Source organism: Schistocerca gregaria, unplaced genomic scaffold, assembly GCF_023897955.1.
Source record: "Schistocerca gregaria isolate iqSchGreg1 unplaced genomic scaffold, iqSchGreg1.2 ptg000418l, whole genome shotgun sequence".
NCBI lineage: Eukaryota > Metazoa > Arthropoda > Insecta > Orthoptera > Acrididae > Schistocerca > Schistocerca gregaria.
In genome coordinates, this window is record NW_026061850.1 from 1,189,333 (window position 1) to 1,213,625 (window position 24,293).

Sequence of the window (24,293 nt, forward strand, 5' to 3'; positions counted from 1 at the left end):
CATTTACCGTCTGAAAACCTAAGTCGCGTGCTGCGATATGCGGAGACACTAAAAGCACCATAGCAGAACACAGAAGAAGCTTCTAAGTTGATTTAATAGCCAGTAAGAAGCAGTACAATTGAAGTTTTAGTTATCGATCATTGACTTTTTACCCTTCTTTATTGCCTTGGGCATGAGCTAGGACCCTAAGATTTTGCATGAGAGGAGGACTAGCAGCTGCGTTTCACGGGAGAATGTGAAAAGTGTTCATATGTACTAAAAACCTGAGAAATCCGTCCGTTTTCGTCATTTGTTATCGAATCGACTTAAAGCCAGATCGTCACTTTAGCCGCTTTTCTCTCTGAAACGGTTACATTTATCGTCTGCAAAGCTATGTCCCTTGCTGCGGTATGCGGAGACACTAAATGCACCATAGTAGAACACAGAAGAAGCTTCCAAGTTGATGTAATAGCCAGTCAGAAGCAGTACAATTCAAGCTTTAGTTAACGATTATTGACTTTTGAGACGTCTTTGGTGACTTGGTCATGAGCTACGACCTTACGATTTTGCATGAGAGGAGGACTAGCAGCCGCGGTTCACGGGAGAATGTGAAAAGTGTTTATATTTAGTAATAACCTGAAAAATCAGTCCGTTTTCCTCATTTGTTTTCGAATCGACTTAAAGCCAGATCGTCACATTGGCCGCTCTTCTCTCTGAAACGGTTACATTTATTGTCAGCAAAGCTATGTCGCGTGCTGCGGTATGCGGAGACACTAAAAGCTCCATAGTAGAACACAGAAGAAGCTTCTAACTTAATGTAATAGCCAGTAAGAAGTAGTACAATCCAAGTTTTAGTTAACGATTATTGACTTTCTACCCTTCTTTGATGCCTTGGACATGAGCTAGGACCTTAAGACTTTGCATGAAAGGAGAAATAGCACCCGCGTTGCACGAGAGAATGTGAAAAGTGTTCATATGTAGTAAAAACCTGAGAAATCCGTCCGTTTTCTTCATTTATTATCGAATCGACTTAAGGCCAGATCGTTACATTGGCCGCTTTCTCTCTGAGACGGTTACATTTATCGTCAGCAAAGCTATGTCGCGTGCTGCGGTATGTGGAGACACTAAAAGCACCATAGTAGAACACAGATGAAGCTTCTAAGTTGATGTAATAGCCAGTAAGAAGTAGTACAATTCAAGTTTTAGTTATCGATTATTGACTTTTTACCCTTCTTTGGTGCCTTGGACATGAGCTAGGACCTTAAGATTCTGCATGAAAGGAGGACTAGCAGCCGCGTTGCACTGGAGAATGTGAAAAGTATTCATATGTAGTAAAACCTGAGAAATCCGTCCGTTTTCGTCATTTGTTATGAAATCGACTTAAAGCCAGATCGTTACATTGGCCGCTTTCTCTCTGAGACGGTTACATTTATCGTCAGCAAAGCTATGTCGCGTGCTGCGGTATGTGGAGACACTAAAAGCACCATAGTAGAACACAGATGAAGCTTCTAAGTTGATGTAATAGCCAGTAAGAAGTAGTACAATTCAAGTTTTAGTTATCGATTATTGACTTTTTACCCTTCTTTGGTGCCTTGGACATGAGCTAGGACCTTAAGATTGTGCATGAAACGAGGACTAGCAGCCGCGTTGCACGGGAGAATGTGAAAAGTGTTCATATGTAGTAAAACCTGAGAAATCCGTCCGTATTCGTCATTTGTTATCGAATCGACTTAAAGCCAGATCGTCACATTGGCCGCTCTTCTGTCTCAAACGGTTACATTTATCGTCTGCAAAGCTATGTCGCGCGCTGCGGTATGTGGAGACACTAAAAGCACCATAGTAGAACACAGATGAAGCTTCTAAGTTGATGTAATAGATAGTAAGAAGTAGTACAATTCAAGTTTTAGTTATCGATTATTGACATTTAGCTGGCTTTGGTGACTTGGACATGAGCTTGGACCTTAAGATTCTGCATGAAAAGAGGACTAGCAGCCGCGTTGCACGGGAGAATGTGAAAAGTGTTCATATGTAGTAAAACCTGAGAAATCCGTCCGTATTCGTCATTTGTCATCGAGTCGCCTTAAAGCCTGAACGTCACATTGGCCACTTTTCTCCCTGAAACGGTTACATTTATCGTCTGCAAAGCTATGTCGCGTGCTGTGGTATGTGGAGACACTAAAAGCACCATAGTAGAACACAGATGAAGCTTCTAAGTTGATGTAAAAGCCAGTAAGAAGAAGTACAATTCATGTTTTAATTATCGATTATTGACTTTTTACCCTTCTTTGGTGCCTTGGACATGAGCTAGGACCTTAAGATTCTGCATGAAAGGAGGACTAGCAGCCGCGTTGCACGGGAGAATGTGAAAAGTGTTCTTATGTAGTAAAACCTGAGAAATCCGTCCGTATTCGTCATTTGTTATCGAGTCGCCTTAAAGCCAGATCGTCACATTGGCCGCTTTTCTCTGAAACGGGTGTACTTATCGTCTACAAAGCTATGTCGAGTGCTGCGGTATGCGGAGACACTAAAAGAACCATAGTAGAACACAGATGAAGCTTCTAAGTTGATGTAATAGCCAGTAAGAAGTAGTACATTTCAAGTTTTAGGTATCGATTATTGACTTTTTAGCTAGCTTTGGTGCCTTGGACATCAGCTAGGACCTTAAGATTGTGCATGAAACGAGGACTAGTAGCCGCGTTGCACGGGAGAATGTGAAAAGTTTTCATATGTAGTAAAACCTGAGAAATCCGTCCGTATTCGTCATTTGTTATCGCATCGACTTAAAGCCAGATCGTCACATTGGCCGCTCTTCTGTCTGAAACGGTTACATTTATCGTCTGCAAAGCTATGTCGCGTGCTGCGGTATGTGGAGACACTAAAAGCAAGATAGTAGGACACAGACGAAGCTTCTAAGTTGGTGTAAAAGCCAGTAAGAGGTAGTACTATTCAAGTTTTAGGTATCGATTATTGACTTTTTAGCTGGCTCTGGTGCCTTGGACATGAGCTAGGACCATAACATTTTGCATGAAAGGAGGACTAGCAGCCGAGTTGCACGGGAGAATGTGAAAAGTTCTTCTAATAATTTCCGGGTATGCAGCCGGATCCCGTCGATATTCTGCCACGATATTTCGGCCCAGAGACGTCCGGCCATCATCAGGTGAGTACACAAATTATTAGAAGAATAAATACGCCGGGAAAAGTTCAGAAGTCACTACGTGAAAAGAGTTCATATGTAGTGAAAACCTGAGAAATCCGTCCGTTTTCGTCATTTGTTATCAAATCGACTTAAAGCCAGATCGTCACATTGGCCGCTCTTGTGTCTGAAACTGTTATATTTATCGTCTGCAAAGGTATGTCGCGTGCTCAGGAATACGGAGACACTAAAAGCACCATAGTGGAATACAGATGAAGCATTTAAGTTGATGTAATAGCCAGCAAGAAGTAGTACAATTCAAGTTTTATCTATCGATTATTGACTTTTTAGCCTTCTTTGGTGCCTTGGACATGAGCTAGGACCTTAAGATTCTGCATGAAAGGAGGACTAGCTGCCGAGTTTCACGGGAGAAAGTGAAAAGTGTTCATACGTAGTAAAAACCTGAGAAATCCGCCCGTTTTCGTCATTTGTTATCGAATCGACTTAAAGCCAGATCGTCATATTGGCCGCAGTTCTATATTAAACGGTTACATTTGTCGTCTGGAAAGCTATGTCGCGTGCTGCGGTATGCGGAGACACTACTAAAAGCCCCATAGTAGAACACAGATGAAGCTTCTAAGTTGATGTAATAGCCAGTAAGAAGTAGTACAATTCAAGTTTTAGTTATCGATTATTGACTATTTAGTTGGCTCTGGTGCCTTGGACATGAGCTAGGACCTTAACATTTTGCAAGAAAGGAGGACTAGCAGCCGAGTTGCACGGCAGAATGTGAAAAGTGTTCATATATAGTAAGAACCTGAGAAATCCGTCCGTTTTCGTCATTTGTTATCGAATCGCCTTAATGCCAGATCGTCACATTGGCCGCTCTTCTGTCTGAAACGGTTACATTTATCGTCTGCAAAGCTATGTCGCGTGCTGCGGTATGTGGAGACACTAAAAGCAAGATAGTAGGACACAGACGAAGCTTCTAAGTTGGTGTAAAAGCCAGTAAGAGGTAGTACAATTCAAGTTTTAGGTATCGATTTTTGACTTTTTACCCTTCTTTGGTGTCTTGGACATGAGCTAGGAACTTAAGATTCTGCATGAAACGAGGACTAGCAGCGGAGTTGCACGGGAGAATGTGAAAAGTGTTCATATGTAGTAAAAACCTGAGAAATCCGTCCGTTTTCGTCATTTGTTATGAAATCGACTTAAAGCCAGATCGTTACATTGGCCGCTCTTCTCTCTGAAACGGTTATACTTAACGTGTACAAAGTTATGTCTCGTGCTGCGGTATGCGGAGACACTATAAGCACCATAGTAGAACACAGATGAAGCTTCTAAGTTGATGTAATAGCCAGTAAGAAGTAGTACAACTCAAGTTTTAGGTATCGATTATTGACTTTTTAGCTGGCTTTGGTGCCTTGGACACGAGCTAGGACCTTAAGATTCTGCATGAAACGAGGACTAGCAGCCGAGTTGCGCGGGAGAATGTGAAAAGTGTTCATATGTAGTAAAAACCTGAGAAATCCGTCCGTTTTCGTCATTTGTTATCGAATCGACTTAAAGCCAGATCGTCACATTGGCCACTTTTCTCCCTGATACGGATACATTTATCGTCTGCAAAGCTATGTCGCGTGCTGCGGTATGCAGAGACACTAAAAGCAAAATAGTAGAACACCGAAGATGCTTCTAAGGTGATGTTATAGCCAGTAAGAAGCAGTACAATTCAACTTTTAGTTCTCGATTATTCACTTTTTACCTTTCTTTGGTGCCTTGGGCATGAGCTAGAACCCTAAGATTTTGCACCAGAGGAGGATTAGCAGCTGCGTTGAACGGGAGAATGTGAAAAGTGTTCATATGTAGTAAAAAACTGAAAAATCCGTCCGTTTTCTTCATTCATTATCGAATCGACTTAAAGGCAGATCGTTACATTGCCCGCTCTTCTCACTGAAACGGTTGTACTAATCGTCTGCAAAGCTATGTCGCGTGCTGAGGTATGCGGAGACACTAAAAATACCATAGAAGAACACAGATGAAGCTTCTAAGTTGTTGTAATAGCCAGTAAGAAGTAGTACAATTCAAGTTTTAGGTATCGATTATTGACTTTTTAGCTGGCTTTGGTGCTTTGGTCATGAGCTAGGACCTTAAGATTCTGCATGAAACGAGGACTAGCACCGCAGTTGCACGGGAGAATGTGAAAAGTGTTTATATTTAGAAAAAACTGAAAAATCCGTCCGTTTTCGTCATTTGTTATCGAATCGACTTAAAGCCAGATCGTCACATTGGCCGCTCTTCTGTCTCAAACGGTTACATTTATCGTCTGCAAAGCTATGTCGCGCGCTGCGGTATGTGGAGACACTAAAAGCACCATAGTAGAACACAGATGAAGCTTCTAAGTTGATGTAATAGCCAGTAAGAAGTAGTACAATTCAAGTTTTAGTTATCGATTATTGACTTTTTAGCTGGCTTTGGTGACTTGGACATGAGCTTGGACCTTAAGATTCTGCATGAAAGGAGGACTAGCAGCTGCGTTGCACGGGAGAATGTGAAAAGTGTTCATATGTAGTAAAACCTGAGAAATCCGTCCGTATTCGTCATCTGTCATCGAGTCGCCTTAAAGCCTGAACGTCACATTGACCACTTTTCTCCCTGAAACGGTTACATTTACGTCTGCAAAGCTATGTCGCGTGCTGTGGTATGTGGAGACACTAAAAGCACCATAGTAGAACACAGATGAAGCTTCTAAGTTGATGTAAAAGCCAGTAAGAAGTAGTACAATTCATGTTTTAATTATCGATTATTGACTTTTTACCATTCTTTGGTGCCTTGGACATGAGCTAGGACCTTAAGATTCTGCATGAAAGGAGGACTAGCAGCCGCGTTGCACGGGAGAATGTGAAAAGTGTTCATATGTAGTAAAAACCTGAGAAAACCGTCCGTTTTCGTCATTTGTTATGAAATCGACTTAAAGCCAGATCGTTACATTGGCCGCTCTTCTCTCTGAAACGGATGTACTTATCGTGTACAAAGATATGTGGCGTGCTGCGGTATGCGGAGACACTAAAAGCACCATAGTAGAACACAGATGAAACTTCTAAGTTGATGTAATAGCCAATAAAAAGATAGTATTATTCAAGTTTTAGGTATCGATTATTGACTTTTTAACTGGCTTTGGTGACTTGGACATGAGCTTGGACCTTAAGATCCTACATGAAACGAGGACTAACAGCCGAGTTGCGCGGGAGAATGTGAAAAGTGTTCATATGTAGTAAAAACCTGAGAAATCCGTCCGTTTTCGTCATTTGTTATCGAATCGACTTAAAGCCAGATCGTCACATTGGCCACTTTTCTCCCTGAAACGGTTACATTTATCGTCTGCAAAGCTATGTTGCGTGCTGTCGTAGGTGGAGACACTAAAAGCACCATAGTAGAACACAGATGAAGCTTCAAAGTTGATGTAAAAGCCAGTAAGAAGTAGTACAATTCAAGTTTTAATTATCGATTTTTGACTTTTTACCTTTCTTTGCTGTCTTGGACATGAGCTAGGACCTTAAGATTCTGCATGAAAGGAGGACTAGCTGCCGCGTTGCACGGGAGAATGTGAAAAGTGTTCATAAGTAGTAAAACCTGAGAAATCCGTCCGTATTCGTCATTTGTTATCCAATCGACTTAAAGCCAGATCGTCACATTAGCCGCTCTTCTCACTGAAACGGTTGTACTTATCGTCTGCAAAGCTATGTTGCGTGCTGCGGTATGCGGAGATACTAAAAGCACCATAGTAGAACACAGATAAAGCTTCTAAGTTGATGTAATAGCCAGTACGAAACAGTACATTTCAAGTTTTAGGTATCGATTCTTGACTTTTTAGCTAGCTTTGGTGCCTTGGACATAAGCTAGGACCTTAAGATTGTGCATGAAACGAGGACTAGTAGCCGCGTTGCACGGGAGAATGTGAAAAGTTTTCATATGTAGTAAAACCTGAGAAAACCGTCCGTATTCGTCATTTGTTATCGAATCGACTTAAAGCCAGATCGTCACATTGTCCGCTCTTCTGTCTCAAACGGTTACATTTATCGTCTGCAAAGCTATGTCGCGCGCTGCGGTATGTGGAGACACTAAAAGCACCATAGTAGAACACAGATGAAGCTTCTAAGTTGATGTAATAGCCAGTAAGAAGTAGTACAATTCAAGTTTTAGCTATCGATTATTGACTTTTTAGCTGGCTCTGGTGCCTTGGACATGAGCTAGGACCTTAACATTTTGCATGAAAGGAGGAATAGCAGCCGAGTTGCACGGGAGAATGTGAAAAGTTCTTCTAATAATTTCCGGGTATGCAGCCGGATCCCGTCGATATTCTGCCACGATATTTCGGCCCAGAGACGTCCGGCCATCATCAGGTGAGTACACAAATTATTAGAAGAATAAATACGCCGGGAAAATTTCAGAAGTCACTACGTGAAAAGAGTTCATATGTAGTGAAAACCTGAGAAATCCGTCCGTTTTCGTCATTTGTTATCGAATCGACTTAAAGCCAGATCGTCACATTGGCCGCTCTTGTGTCTGAAACTGATATATTTATCGTCTGCAAAGGTATGTCGCGTGCTCAGGAATACGGAGACACTAAAAGCACCATAGTGGAATACAGATGAAGCATTTAAGTTGATGTAGTAGCCAGTAAGAAGTAGTACAATTCAAGTTTTATCTATCGATTATTGACTTTTTAGCCTTCTTTGGTGCCTTGGACATGAGCTAGGACCTTAAGATTCTGCATGAAACGAGGACTAGCAGCGGAGTTGCACGGGAGAATGTGAAAAGTGTTCATATGTAGTAAAAACCTGAGAAATCCGTCCGTTTTCGTCATTTGTTATGAAATCGACTTAAAGCCAGATCGTTACATTGGCCGCTCTTCTCTCTGAAACGGTTGTACTTATCGTGTACAAAGCTATGTCGCGTGCTGCGGTATGCGGAGACACTAAAAGCACCATAGTAGAACTCAGATGAAGCTTCTAAGTTGATGTAATAGCCAGTAAGAAGTAGTACAACTCAAGTTTTAGGTATCGATTATTGACTTTTTAGCTGGCTTTGGTGCCTTGGACACGAGCTAGGACCTTAAGATTCTGCATGAAACGAGGACTAGCAGCCGAGTTGCGCGGGAGAATGTGAAAAGTGTTCATATGTAGTAAAAACTTGAGAAATCCGTCTGTTTTCGTCATTTGTTTTCGAATCGACTTAAAGCCAGATCGTCACATTGGCCACTTTTCTCCCTGATACGGTTACATTTATCGTCTGCAAAGCTATGTCGCGTGCTGCGGTATGCAGAGACACTAAAAGCAAAATAGTAGAACACCGAAGATGCTTCTAAGGTGATGTTATAGCCAGTAAGAAGCAGTACAATTCAACTTTTAGTTCTCGATTATTCACTTTTTACCTTTCTTTGGTGCCTTGGGCATGAGCTAGAACCCTAAGATTTTGCACCAGAGGAGGATTAGCAGCTGCGTTGAACGGGAGAATGTGAAAAGTGTTCTTATGTAGTAAAACCTGAGAAATCCGTCCGTATTCGTCATTTGTTATCGAGTCGCCTTAAAGCCAGATCGTCACATTGGCCGCTTCTCTCTGAAACGGGTGTACTTATCGTCTGCAAAGCTATGTCGAGTGCTGCGGTATGCGGAGACACTAAAAGAACCATAGTAGAACACAGATGAAGCTTCTAAGTTGATGTAATAGCCAGTAAGAAGTAGTACATTTCAAGTTTTAGGTATCGATTATTGACTTATTAGCTACCTTTGGTGCCTTGGACATAAGCTAGGACCTTAAGATTGTGCATGAAACGAGGACTAGTAGCCGCGTTGCACGGGAGAATGTGAAAAGTTTTCATATGTAGTAAAACCTGAGAAATCCGTCCGTATTCGTCATTTGTTATCGAATCGACTTAAAGCCAGATCGTCACATTGTCCGCTCTTCTGTCTCAAACGGATACATTTATCGTCTGCAAAGCTATGTCGCGCGCTGCGGTATGTGGAGACACTAAAAGCACCATAGTAGAACACAGATGAAGCTTCTAAGTTGATGTAATAGCCAGTAAGAAGTAGTACAATTCAAGTTTTAGTTATCGATTATTGACTTTTTAGCTGGCTTTGGTGCCTTGGACATGAGCTAGGACCTTAAGATTCTGCATGAAAGGAGGACAAGCAGCCGCGTTGCACGGGAGAATGTGAAAAGTGTTCTTATGTAGTAAAACCTGAGAAATCCGTCCGTATTCGTCATTTGTTATCGAGTCGCCTTAAAGCCAGATCGTCACATTGGCCGCTTCTCTCTGAAACGGGTGTACTTATCGTCTGCAAAGCTATGTCGAGTGCTGCGGTATGCGGAGACACTAAAAGAACCATAGTAGAACACAGATGAAGCTTCTAAGTTGATGTCATAGCCAGTAAGAAGTAGTACATTTCAAGTTTTAGGTATCGATTATTGACTTTTTAGCTAGCTTTGGTGCCTTGGACATAAGCTAGGACCTTAAGATTGTGCATGAAACGAGGACTAGTAGCCGCGTTGCACGGGAGAATGTGAAAAGTTTTCATATGTAGTAAAACCTGAGAAATCCGTCCGTATTCGTCATTTGTTATCGAATCGACTTAAAGCCAGATCGTCACATTGTCCGCTCTTCTGTCTCAAACGGTTACATTTATCGTCTGCAAAGCTATGTCGCGCGCTGCGGTATGTGGAGACACTAAAAGCACCATAGTAGAACACAGATGAAGCTTCTAAGTTGATGTAATAGCCAGTAAGAAGTAGTACAATTCAAGTTTTAGTTATCGATTATTGACTATTTAGCTGGCTCTGGTGCCTTGGACATGAGCTAGGACCTTAACATTTTGCATGAAAGGAGGACTAGCAGCCGAGTTGCACGGGAGAATGTGAAAAGTGTTCATATATAGTAAGAACCTGAGAAATCCGTCCGTTTTCGTCATTTGTTATTGAATCGCCTTAATGCCAGATCGTCACATTGGCCGCTCTTCTGTCTGAAACGGTTACATTTATCGTCTGCAAAGCTATGTCGCGTGCTGCGGTATGCAGAGACACCTAAAGCAAAATAGTAGAACACCGAAGATGCTTCTAAGGTGATGTTATAGCCAGTAAGAAGCAGTACAATTCAACTTTTAGTTCTCGATTATTCACTTTTTACCTTTCTTTGGTGCCTTGGGCATGAGCTAGAACCCTAAGATTTTGCACCAGAGGAGGATTAGCAGCTGCGTTGAGCGGGAGAATGTGAAAAGTGTTCATATGTAGTAAAAAACTGAGAAATCCGTCCGTTTTCTTCATTTATTATCGAATCGACTTAAAGGCAGATCGTTACATTGGCCGCTCTTCTCACTGAAACGGTTGTACTTATCGTCTGCAAAGCTATGTCGCGTGCTGAGGTATGCAGAGACACTAAAAGCAAAATAGTAGAAAACTGAAGATGCTTATAAATTGATGTTATAGCCAGTAAGAAGCAGTACAATTCAAGTTTTATTTATCGATTATTGACTTTTTACCCTTCTTTAGTGCCTTGGACATGAGCTAGGACCTTAAGATTCTGCATGAAAGGAGGACTAGCAGCTGCGTTGAACGGGAGAATGTGAAAAGTGTTTATATTTAGAAAAAACTGAAAAATCCGTCCGTTTTCTTCATTTGTTATCGAATCGACTTAAAGCCATATCGTTACATTGGCCGCTCTTCTCTCTGAAACGGTTACATTTATCGTCAGCAAAGCTATGTCGCGTGCTGTGGAATGCGGAGACACTAAACGCACCATAGTAGAACACAGAAGAAGCTTCTAACTTGATGTAATAGCCAGTTAGAAGCAGTACAATCGAAGATTTATTTATCGATTATTGGCTTTTTACCCTTCTTTAGTGCCTTGGACATGCGCTAGGACCTTAAGATTTTGCACCAGAGGAGGACTAGCAGCTGCGTTGAAAGGGAGAATGAGAAAAGTGTTCATATGTAGTAAAAAACTGAGAAATCCGTCCGTTTTCTTCATTTGTTATCGAATCGACTTAAAGGCAGATCGTTACATTGGCCTCTCTTCTCTCTGAAACGGTTACATTTATCGCCAGCAAAGCGATGTCGCGTGCTGCGGTATGCGGAGACACTAAACGCACCATAGTAGAACACAGAAGAAGCTTCTAACTTGATGTAATAGCCAGTTAGAAGCAGTACAATCAAAGATTTATTTATCGATTATTGACTATTTACCCTTCTTTAGTGCCTTGGACAGGAGCTAGGACCTTACGATTTTGCACCAGAGGAGGACTAGCAGCCGCGTTGCACGGGAGAATGTGAAAAGTGTTCATATGTAGTAAAAAACTGAGAAATCCGTCCGTTTTCTTCATTTGTTATCGAATCGACTTAAAGCCATATCGTTACATTGACCGCTCTTCTCTCTGAAACGGTTACATTTATCGTCAGCAAAGCTATGTAGCGTGCTGTGGTATGCGGAGACACTAAACGCACCATAGTAGAACACAGAAGAAGCTTCTAACTTGATGTAATAGCCAGTTAGAAGCAGTACAATCCAAGATTTATTTATCGATTATTGACTTTTTACCCTTCTTTAGTGCCTTGGACATGAGCTAGGACCTTAAGATTTTGCAACATAGGAGGACTAGCAGCTGCGTTGAACGGGAGAATTTGAAAAGTGTTTATATTTAGAAAAAACTGAAAAATCCGTCCGTTTTCTTCATTTGTTATCGAATCGACTTAAAGCCATATCGTTACATTGGCCGCTCTTCTCTCTGAAACGGTTACATTTATCGTCAGCATAGCTATGTCGCGTGCTGTGGTATGCGGAGACACTAAACGCACCGTAGTAGAACACAGAAGAAGCTTCTAACTTGATGTAATAGCCAGTTAGAAGCAGTACAATCCAAGATTTATTTATCGATTATTGACTTTTTACCCTTCTTTAGTGCCTTGGACATGCGCTAGGACCTTAAGATTTTGCACCAGAGGAGGACTAGCAGCTGCGTTGAACGGGAGAATGAGAAAAGTGTTCATATGTAGTAAAAAACTGAGAAATCCGTCCGTTTTCTTCATTTGTTATCGAATCGACTTAAAGGCAGATCGTTACATTGGCCTCTCTTCTCTTTGAAACGGTTACATTTATCGCCAGCAAAGCGATGTCGCGTGCTGCGATATGCTGAGACACTAACCGCACCGTAGTAGAACACAGAAGAAGCTTCTAACTTGATGTAATAGCCAGTTAGAAGCAGAATAATCCAAGATTTATTTATCGATTATTGACTATTTACCCTTCTTTAGTGCCTTGGACATGAGCTAGGACCTTAGGATTTTGCACCAGAGGAGGACTAGCAGCCGCGTTGCACGGGAGAATGTGAAAAGTGTTCATATGTAGTAAAAAACTGAGAAATCCGTCCGTTTTCTTCATTTGTTATCGAATCGACTTAAAGACATATCGTTACATTGGCCGCTCTTCTCTCTGAAACGGTTACATTTATCGTCAGCAAAGCTATGTAGCGTGCTGTGGTATGCGGAGACACTAAACGCACCATAGTAGAACACAGAAGAAGCTTCTAACTTGATGTAATAGCCAGTTAGAAGCAGTACAATCCAAGATTTATTTATCGATTATTGACTTTTTACCCTTCTTTAGTGCCTTGGACATGAGCTAGGACCTTAAGATTTTGCACCAGAGGAGGACTAGCAGCTGCGTTGAACGGGAGAATGTGAAAAGTGTTTATATTTAGAAAAAACTGAAAAATCCGTCCGTTTTCGTCATTTGTTATCGAATCGACTTAAAGCCAGATCGTCACATTGGCCGCTCTTCTCTCTGAAACGGTTACATTTATCCTCAGCAAAGCTATGTCGCGTGCTGTGGTATGCGGAGACACTAAACGCACCATAGTAGAACACAGAAGAAGGTTCTAACTTGATGTAATAGCCAGTTAGAAGCAGTACAATCCAAGATTTATTTATCGATTATTGACTTTTTACCCTTCTTTAGTGCCTTGGACATGCGCTAGGACCATAAGATTTTGCACCAGAGGAGGACTAGCAGCTGCGTTGAACGGGGAATGTGAAAAGTGTTCATATGTAGTAAAAAACTGAGAAATCCGTCCGTTTTCTTCATTTATTATCGAATCGACTTAAAGCCAGATCGTCACATTGGCCGCTCTTCTCTCTGAAACGGTTACATTTATCGTCAGCAAAGCTATGTCGCGTGCTGTGGTATGCGGAGACACTAAACGCACCATAGTAGAACACAGAAGAAGCTTCTAACTTGATGTAATAGCCAGTTAGAAGCAGTACAATCCAAGATTTATTTATCGATTATTGACTTTTTACCCTTCTTTAGTGCCTTGGACATGCGCTAGGACCTTAAGATTTTGCACCAGAGGAGGACTAGCAGCTGCGTTGAACAGGGAATGTGAAAAGTGTTCATATGTAGTAAAAAACTGAGAAATCCGTCCGTTTTCTTCATTTATTATCGAATCGACTTAAAGCCAGATCGTCACATTGGCCGCTCTTCTCTCTGAAACGGTTACATTTATCGTCACCAAAACTCTGTCGCGTGCTGCGGTATGCGGAGACACTAAACGCACCATAGTAGAACACAGAATAAGCTTCTAACTTGATGTAATAGCCAGTTAGAAGCAGTACAATCCAAGATTTATTTATCGATTATTGACTTTTTACCCTTCTTTAGTGCATTGGACATGAGCTAGGACCTTAAGATTTTGCACCCGAGGAGGACTAGCAGCTGCGTTGAACGGGAGAATGTGAAAAGTGTTCATATGTAGTAAAAAACTGAGAAATCCGTCCGTTTTCTTCATTTATTATCGAATCGACTTAAAGCCAGATCTTCACATTGGCCGCTCTTCTCTCTGAAACGGTTACATTTATCGTCACCAAAGCTATGTCGCGTGCTGCGGTATGCGGAGACACTAAACGCACCATAGTAGAACACAGAAGAAGCTTCTAACTTGATGTAATAGCCAGTTAGAAGCAGTACAATCGAAGATTTATTTATCGATTATTGACTTTTTACCCTTCTTTAGTGCCTTGGACATGAGCTAGGACCTTAAGATTTTGCACCAGAGGAGGACTAGCAGCTGCGTTGAACGGGAGAATGTGAAAAGTGTTTATATTTAGAAAAAACTGAAAAATCCGTCCGTTTTCTTCATTTGTTACCGAATCGACTTAAAGCCATATCGTTACATTGGCCGCTCTTCTCTCGGAAACGGTTACATTTATCGTCAGCAAAGGAATGTCGCGTGCTGTGGTATGCGGAGAAACTAACCGCACCATAGTAGAACACGGAAGAAGCTTCTAACTTGATGTAATAGCCAGTTAGAAGCAGTACAATCCAAGATTTATTTATCGGTTATTGACTTTTTACCCTTCTTTTGTGCCTTGGACATGAGCTAGGACCTTAAGATTTTGCACCAGAGGAGGAATAGCAGCCGCGTTGCACGGGAGAATGTGAAAAGTGTTCATATGTAGTAAAAAACTGAGAAATCCGTCCGTTTTCTTCATTTGTTATCGAATCGACTTAAAGACATATCGTTACATTGGCCGCTCTTCTCTCTGAAACGGTTACATTTATCGTCAGCAAAGCTATGTAGCGTGCTGTGGTATGCGGAGACACTAAACGCACCATAGTAGAACACAGAAGAAGCTTCTAAGTTGATGTAATAGCCAGTTAGAAGCAGTACAATCCAAGATTTATTTATCGATTATTGACTTTTTACCCTTCTTTAGTGCCTTGGACATGAGCTAGGACCTTAAGATTTTGCACCAGAGGAGGACTAGCAGCTGCGTTGAACGGGAGAATGTGAAAAGTGTTTATATTTAGAAAAAACTGAAAAATCCGTCCGTTTTCTTCATTTGTTATCGAAACGACTTAAAGCCATATCGTTACATTGGCCGCTCTTCTCTCTGAAACGGTTACATTTATCGTCTGCAAAGCTATGTCGCGTGCTGTGGTATGCGGAGACACTAACCGCACCATAGTAGAACACAGAACAAGCTTCTAACTTGATGTAATAGCCAGTTAGAAGCAGTACAATCCAAGATTTATTTATCGATTATTGACTTTTTACCCTTCTTTAGTGCCTTGGACATGAGGTAGGACCTTAAGATTTTGCACCAGAGGAGGACTAGCAGCTGCGTTGAACAGGGAATGTGAAAAGTGTTCATATGTAGTAAAAAACTGAGAAATCCGTCCGTTTTCTTCATTTATTATCGAATCGACTTAAAGCCAGATCGTCACATTGGCCGCTCTTCTCTCTGAAACGGTTACATTTATCGTCACCAGAACTATGTCACGTGCTGCGGTATGCGGAGACACTAAACGCACCATAGTAGAACACAGAATAAGCTTCTAACTTGATGTAATAGCCAGTTAGAAGCAGTACAATCCAAGATTTATTTATCGATTATTGACTTTTTACCCTTCTTTAGTGCATTGGACATGAGCTAGGACCTTAAGATTTTGCACCAGAGGAGGACTAGCAGCTGCGTTGAACGGGAGAATGTGAAAAGTGTTTATATTTAGAAAAAACTGAAAAATCCGTCCGTTTTCTTCATTTGTTACCGAATCGACTTAAAGCCATATCGTTACATTGGCCGCTCTTCTCTCTGAAACGGTTACATTTATCGTCAGCAAAGCTACGTCGCGTGCTGTGGTATGCGGAGAAACTAACCGCACCATAGTAGAACACAGAAGAAGCTTCTAACTTGATGTAATAGCCAGTTAGAAGCAGTACAATCCAAGATTTGTTTATCGATTATTGACTTTTTACCCTTCTTTAGTGCCTTGGACATGAGCTAGGACCTTAAGATTTTGCACCAGAGGAGGACTAGCAGCTGCGTTGAACGGGAGAATGTGAAAAGTGTTTATATTTAGAAAAAACTGAAAAATCCGTCCGTTTTCGTCATTTGTTATCGAATCGACTTAAAGCCATATCGTTACATTGGCCGCTCTTCTCTCTGAAACGGTTACATTTATCGTCAGCAAAGCTATGTCGCGTGCTGTGGTATGCGGAGACACTAAACGCACCGTAGTAGAACACAGAAGAAGCTTCTAACTTGATGTAATAGCCAGTTAGAAGCAGTACAATCCAAGATTTATTTATCGATTATTGACTTTTTACCCTTCTTTAGTGCCTTGGACATGCGCTAGGACCTTAAGATTTTGCACCAGAGGAGGACTAGCAGCTGCGTTGAATGGGAGAATGAGAAAAGTGTTCATATGTAGTAAAAAACTGAGAAATCCGTCCGTTTTCTTCATTTGTTATCGAATCGACTTAAAGGCAAATCGTTACATTGGCCTCTCTTCTCTCTGAAACGGTTACATTTATCGTCAGCAAAGCGATGTCGCGTGCTGCGGTATGCGGAGACACTAAACACCATAGTAGAACACAGAAGAAGCTTCTAACTTGATGTAATAGCCAGTTAGAATCAGTACAATCCAAGATTTATTTATCGATTATTGACTTTTTACCCTTCTTTAGTGCCTTGGACATGAGCTAGGACCTTAAGATTTTGCACCAGAGGAGGAATAGCAGCCGCGTTGCACGGGAGAATGTGAAAAGTGTTCATATGTAGTAAAAAACTGAGAAATCCGTCCGTTTTCTTCATTTGTTATCGAATCGACTTAAAGCCATATCGTTACATTGGCCGCTCTTCTCTCTGAAACGGTTACATTTATCGTCAGCAAAGCTATGTAGCGTGCTGTGGTATGCGGAGACACTAAACGCACCATAGTAGAACACAGAAGAAGCTTCTAACTTGATGTAATAGCCAGTTAGAAGCAGTACAATCCAAGATTTATTTATCGATTATTGACTTTTTACCCTTCTTTAGTGCCTTGGACATGAGCTAGGACCTTAAGATTTTGCACCAGAGGAGGACTAGCAGCTGCGTTGAACGGGAGAATGTGAAAAGTGTTTATATTTAGAAAAAACTGAAAAATCCGTCCGTTTTCTTCATTTGTTATCGAAACGACTTCAAGCCATATCGTTACATTGGCCGCTCTTCTCTCTGAAACGGTTACATTTATCGTCTGCAAAGCTATGTCGCGTGCTGTGGTAAGCGGAGACACTAACCGCACCATAGTAGAACACAGAAGAAGCTTCTAACTTGATGTAATAGCCAGTTAGAAGCAGTACAATCAAAGATTTATTTATCGATTATTGACTATTTACCCTTCTTTAGTGCCTTGGACATGAGCTAGGACCTTAAGATTTTGCACCAGAGGAGGACTAGCAGCTGCGTTGAACGGGAGAATGAGAAAAGTGTTCATATGTAGTAAAAAACTGAGAAATCCGTCCGTTTTCTTCATTTATTATCGAATCGACTTAAAGGCAGATCGTTACATTGGCCTCTCTTCTCTCTGAAACGGTTACATTTATCGTCTGCAAAGCTATGTCGCGTGCTGCGGTATGCAGAGACACAAAAAGCAAAATAGTAGAACACAGAAGATGCTTCTAAGTTGATGTTATAGCCAGTATGAAGCAGTACAATTCAACTTTTAGTTCTCGATTATTCACTTTTTACCTTTCTTTGGTGCCTTGGGCATGAGCTAGAACCCTAAGATTTTGCATGAGAGGAGGACTAGCAGCTGCGTTGTACGGGAGAATGTGAAAAGTGTTCATATGTAGTAAAAACTGAGAAATCCGTCCGTTTTCTTCATTTGTTATCGAATCGACTTAAAGCCATATCGTCACATTGGCCGCTCTTCTCTCTGAAACGGTTACATTTATCGTCAGCAAAGCTATGTCGCGTGCTGTGGTATGCGGAGACACTAAACGCACCATAGTAGAACACAGAAGAAGGTTCTAACTTGATGTAATAGCCAGTTAGAAGCAGTACAATCCAAGATTTATTTATCGATTATTGACTTTTTACCCTTCTTTACTGCCTTGGACATGCGCTAGGACCTTAAGATTTTGCACCAGAGGAGGACTAGCAGCTGCGTTGAACGGGGAATGTGAAAAGTGTTCATATGTAGTAAAAAACTGAGAAATCCGTCCGTTTTCTTCATTTATTATCGAATCGACTTAAAGCCATATCGTTACATTGGCCGCTCTTCTCTCTGAAACGGTTACATTTATCGTCACCAAAGCTATGTCGCGTGCTGCGGTATGCGGAGACACTAAACGCACCATAGTAGAACACAGAAGAAGCTTCTAACTTGATGTAATAGCCAGTTAGAAGCAGTACAATCCAAGATTTATTTATCGATTATTGACTTTTTACCCTTCTTTAGTGCCTTGGACATGAGGTAGGACCTTAAGATTTTGCACCAGAGGAGGACTAGCAGCTGCGTTGAACGGGAGAATGTGAAAAGTGTTTATATTTAGAAAAAACTGAAAAATCCGTCCGTTTTCTTCCTTTGTTATCGAATCGACTTAAAGCCATATCGTTACATTGGCCGCTCTTCTCTCTGAAACGGTTACATTTATCGTCAGCAAAGCTATGTAGCGTGCTGTGGTATGCGGAGACACTAAACGCACCATAGTAGAACACAGAAGAAGCTTCTAACTTGATGTAATAGCCAGTTAGAAGCAGTACAATCCAAGATTTATTTATCGATTATTGACTTTTTACCCTTCTTTAGTGCCTTGGACATGAGCTAGGACCTTAAGATTTTGCACCAGAGGAGGACTAGCAGCTGCGTTGAACGGGAGAATTTGAAAAGTGTTTATATTTAGAAAAAACTGAAAAATCCGTCCGTTTTCTTCATTTGTTATCGAATCGACTTAAAGCCATATCGTTACATTGGCCGCTCTTCTCTCTGAAACGGTTACATTTATCGTCAGCATAGCTATGTCGCGTGCTGTGGTATGCGGAGACACTAACCGCACCGTAGTAGAACACAGAAGAAGCTTCTAACTTGATGTAATAGCCAGTTAGAAGCAGTACAATCCAAGATTTATTTATCGATTATTGACTTTTTACCCTTCTTTAGTGCATTGGACATGAGCTAGGACCTTAAGATTTTGCACCAGAGGAGGACTAGCAGCTGCGTTGAACGGGAGAATGTGAAAAGTGTTTATATTTAGAAAAAACTGAAAAATCCGTCCGTTTTCTTCATTTGTTACCGAATCGACTTAAAGCCATATCGTTACATTGGCCGCTCTTCTCTCTGAAACGGTTACATTTATCGTCAGCAAAGCTACGTCGCGTGCTGTGGTATGCGGAGAAACTAACCGCACCATAGTAGAACACAGAAGAAGCTTCTAACTTGATGTAATAGCCAGTTAGAAGCAGTACAATCCAAGATTTGTTTATCGATTATTGACTTTTTACCCTTCTTTAGTGCCTTGGACATGAGCTAGGACCTTAAGATTTTGCACCAGAGGAGGACTAGCAGCTGCGTTGAACGGGAGAATGTGAAAAGTGTTTATATTTAGAAAAAACTGAAAAATCCGTCCGTTTTCGTCATTTGTTATCGAATCGACTTAAAGCCATATCGTTACATTGGCCGCTCTTCTCTCTGAAACGGTTACATTTATCGTCAGCAAAGCTATGTCGCGTGCTGTGGTATGCGGAGACACTAAACGCACCGTAGTAGAACACAGAAGAAGCTTCTAACTTGATGTAATAGCCAGTTAGAAGCAGTACAATCCAAGATTTATTTATCGATTATTGACTTTTTACCCTTCTTTAGTGCCTTGGACATGCGCTAGGACCTTAAGATTTTGCACCAGAGGAGGACTAGCAGCTGCGTTGAATGGGAGAATGACAAAAGTGTTCATATGTAGTAAAAAACTGAGAAATCCGTCCGTTTTCTTCATTTGTTATCGAATCGACTTAAAGGCAAATCGTTACATTGGCCTCTCTTCTCTCTGAAACGGTTACATTTATCGTCAGCAAAGCGATGTCGCGTGCTGCGGTATGCGGAGACACTAAACACCATAGTAGAACACAGAAGAAGCTTCTAACTTGATGTAATAGCCAGTTAGAATCAGTACAATCCAAGATTTATTTATCGATTATTGACTTTTTACCCTTCTTTAGTGCCTTGGACATGAGCTAGGACCTTAAGATTTTGCACCAGAGGAGGAATAGCAGCCGCGTTGCACGGGAGAATGTGAAAAGTGTTCATATGTAGTAAAAAACTGAGAAATCCGTCCGTTTTCTTCATTTGTTATCGAATCGACTTAAAGCCATATCGTTACATTGGCCGCTCTTCTCTCTGAAACGGTTACATTTATCGTCAGCAAAGCTATGTAGCGTGCTGTGGTATGCGGAGACACTAAACGCACCATAGTAGAACACAGAAGAAGCTTCTAACTTGATGTAATAGCCAGTTAGAAGCAGTACAATCCAAGATTTATTTATCGATTATTGACTTTTTACCCTTCTTTAGTGCCTTGGACATGAGCTAGGACCTTAAGATTTTGCACCAGAGGAGGACTAGCAGCTGCGTTGAACGGGAGAATGTGAAAAGTGTTTATATTTAGAAAAAACTGAAAAATCCGTCCGTTTTCTTCATTTGTTATCGAAACGACTTCAAGCCATATCGTTACATTGGCCGCTCTTCTCTCTGAAACGGTTACATTTATCGTCTGCAAAGCTATGTCGCGTGCTGTGGTAAGCGGAGACACTAACCGCACCATAGTAGAACACAGAAGAAGCTTCTAACTTGATGTAATAGCCAGTTAGAAGCAGTACAATCAAAGATTTATTTATCGATTATTGACTATTTACCCTTCTTTAGTGCCTTGGACATGAGCTAGGACCTTAAGATTTTGCACCAGAGGAGGACTAGCAGCTGCGTTGAACGGGAGAATGAGAAAAGTGTTCATATGTAGTAAAAAACTGAGAAATCCGTCCGTTTTCTTCATTTATTATCGAATCGACTTAAAGGCAGATCGTTACATTGGCCTCTCTTCTCTCTGAAACGGTTACATTTATCGTCTGCAAAGCTATGTCGCGTGCTGCGGTATGCAGAGACACAAAAAGCAAAATAGTAGAACACAGAAGATGCTTCTAAGTTGATGTTATAGCCAGTATGAAGCAGTACAATTCAACTTTTAGTTCTCGATTATTCACTTTTTACCTTTCTTTGGTGCCTTGGGCATGAGCTAGAACCCTAAGATTTTGCATGAGAGGAGGACTAGCAGCTGCGTTGTACGGGAGAATGTGAAAAGTGTTCATATGTAGTAAAAACTGAGAAATCCGTCCGTTTTCTTCATTTGTTATCGAATCGACTTAAAGCCATATCGTCACATTGGCCGCTCTTCTCTCTGAAACGGTTACATTTATCGTCAGCAAAGCTATGTCGCGTGCTGTGGTATGCGGAGACACTAAACGCACCATAGTAGAACACAGAAGAAGGTTCTAACTTGATGTAATAGCCAGTTAGAAGCAGTACAATCCAAGATTTATTTATCGATTATTGACTTTTTACCCTTCTTTACTGCCTTGGACATGCGCTAGGACCTTAAGATTTTGCACCAGAGGAGGACTAGCAGCTGCGTTGAACGGGGAATGTGAAAAGTGTTCATATGTAGTAAAAAACTGAGAAATCCGTCCGTTTTCTTCATTTATTATCGAATCGACTTAAAGCCATATCGTTACATTGGCCGCTCTTCTCTCTGAAACGGTTACATTTATCGTCACCAAAGCTATGTCGCGTGCTGCGGTATGCGGAGACACTAAACGCACCATAGTAGAACACAGAAGAAGCTTCTAACTTGATGTAATAGCCAGTTAGAAGCAGTACAATCCAAGATTTATTTATCGATTATTGACTTTTTACCCTTCTTTAGTGCCTTGGACATGAGGTAGGACCTTAAGATTTTGCACCAGAGGAGGACTAGCAGCTGCGTTGAACGGGAGAATGTGAAAAGTGTTTATATTTAGAAAAAACTGAAAAATCCGTCCGTTTTCTTCCTTTGTTATCGAATCGACTTAAAGCCATATCGTTACATTGGCCGCTCTTCTCTCTGAAACGGTTACATTTATCGTCAGCAAAGCTATGTAGCGTGCTGTGGTATGCGGAGACACTAAACGCACCATAGTAGAACACAGAAGAAGCTTCTAACTTGATGTAATAGCCAGTTAGAAGCAGTACAATCCAAGATTTATTTATCGATTATTGACTTTTTACCCTTCTTTAGTGCCTTGGACATGAGCTAGGACCTTAAGATTTTGCACCAGAGGAGGACTAGCAGCTGCGTTGAACGGGAGAATTTGAAAAGTGTTTATATTTAGAAAAAACTGAAAAATCCGTCCGTTTTCTTCATTTGTTATCGAATCGACTTAAAGCCATATCGTTACATTGGCCGCTCTTCTCTCTGAAACGGTTACATTTATCGTCAGCATAGCTATGTCGCGTGCTGTGGTATGCGGAGACACTAACCGCACCGTAGTAGAACACAGAAGAAGCTTCTAACTTGATGTAATAGCCAGTTAGAAGCAGTATAATCCAAGATTTATTTATCGATTATTGACTATTTACCCTTCTTTAGTGCCTTGGACATGAGCTAGGACCTTAGGATTTTGCACCAGAGGAGGACTAGCAGCCGCGTTGCACGGGAGAATGTGAAAAGTGTTCATATGTAGTAAAAAACTGAGAAATCCGTCCGTTTTCTTCATTTGTTATCGAATCGACTTAAAGACATATTGTTACATTGGCCGCTCTTCTCTCTGAAACGGTTACATTTATCGTCTGCAAAGCTATGTAGCGTGCTGTGGTATGCGGAGACACTAAACGCACCATAGTAGAACACTGAAGAAGCTTCTAACTTGATGTAATAGCCAGTTAGAAGCAGTACAATCCAAGATTTATTTATCGATTATTGACTTTTTACCCTTCTTTAGTGCCTTGGACATGAGCTAGGACCTTAAGATTTTGCACCAGAGGAGGACTAGCAGCTGCGTTGAACGGGAGAATGTGAAAAGTTTTTATATTTAGAAAAAACTGAAAAATCCGTCCGTTTTCTTCATTTGTTATCGAATCGACTTAAAGCCATATCGTTACATTGGCCGCTCTTCTCTCTGAAACGGTTACATTTATCGTCAGCAAAGCTATGTCGCGTGCTGTGGTATGCGGAGACACTAACCGCACCATAGTAGAACACAGAAGAAGCTTCTAACTTGATGTAATAGCCAGTTAGAAGCAGTACAATCCACGATTTATTTATCGATTGTTGACTATTTACCCTTCTTTAGTGCCTTGGACATGAGCTAGGACCTTAAGATTTTGCACCAGAGGAGGTCTAGCAGCTGCGTTGAACGGGAGAATGTGAAAAGTGTTTATATTTAGAAAAAACTGAAAAATCCGTCCGTTTTCGTCATTTGTTATCGAATCGACTTAAAGCCAGATCGTCACATTGGCCGCTCTTCTCTCTGAAACGGTTACATTTATCCTCAGCAAAGCTATGTCGCGTGCTGTGGTATGCAGAGACACTAAACGCACCATAGTAGAACACAGAAGAAGGTTCTAACTTGATGTAATAGCCAGTTAGAAGCAGTACAATCGAAGATTTATTTATCGATTATTGACTATTTACCCTTCTTTAGTGCCTTGGACATGAGCTAGGACCTTAAGATTTTGCACCAGAGGAGGACTAGCAGCTGCGTTGAACGGGAGAATGAGAAAAGTGTTCATATGTAGTAAATAACTGAGAAATCCGTCCGTTTTCTTCATTTATTATCGAATCGACTTAAAGCCAGATCGTTACATTGGCCTCTCTTCTCTCTGAAACGGTTACATTTATCGTCTGCAAAGCTATGTCGCGTGCTGTGGTATGCGGAGACACTAAACGCACCATAGTAGAACACAGAAGAAGCTTCTAACTTGATGTAATAGCCAGTTAGAAGCAGTACAATCCAAGATTTATTTATCGATTATTGACTTTTTACCCTTCTTTAGTGCCTTGGACATGCGCTAGGACCTTAAGATTTTGCACCAGAGGAGGACTAGCAGCTGCGTTGAACGGGAGAATGAGAAAAGTGTTCATATGTAGTAAAAAACTGAGAAATCCGTCCGTTTTCTTCATTTGTTATCGAATCGACTTAAAGGCAAATCGTTATATTGGCCTCTCTTCTCTCTGAAACGGTTACATTTATCGTCAGCAAAGCTATGTCGCGTGCTGCGGTATGCGGAGACACTAAACGCACCATAGTAGAACACAGAAGAAGCTTCTAACTTGATGTAATA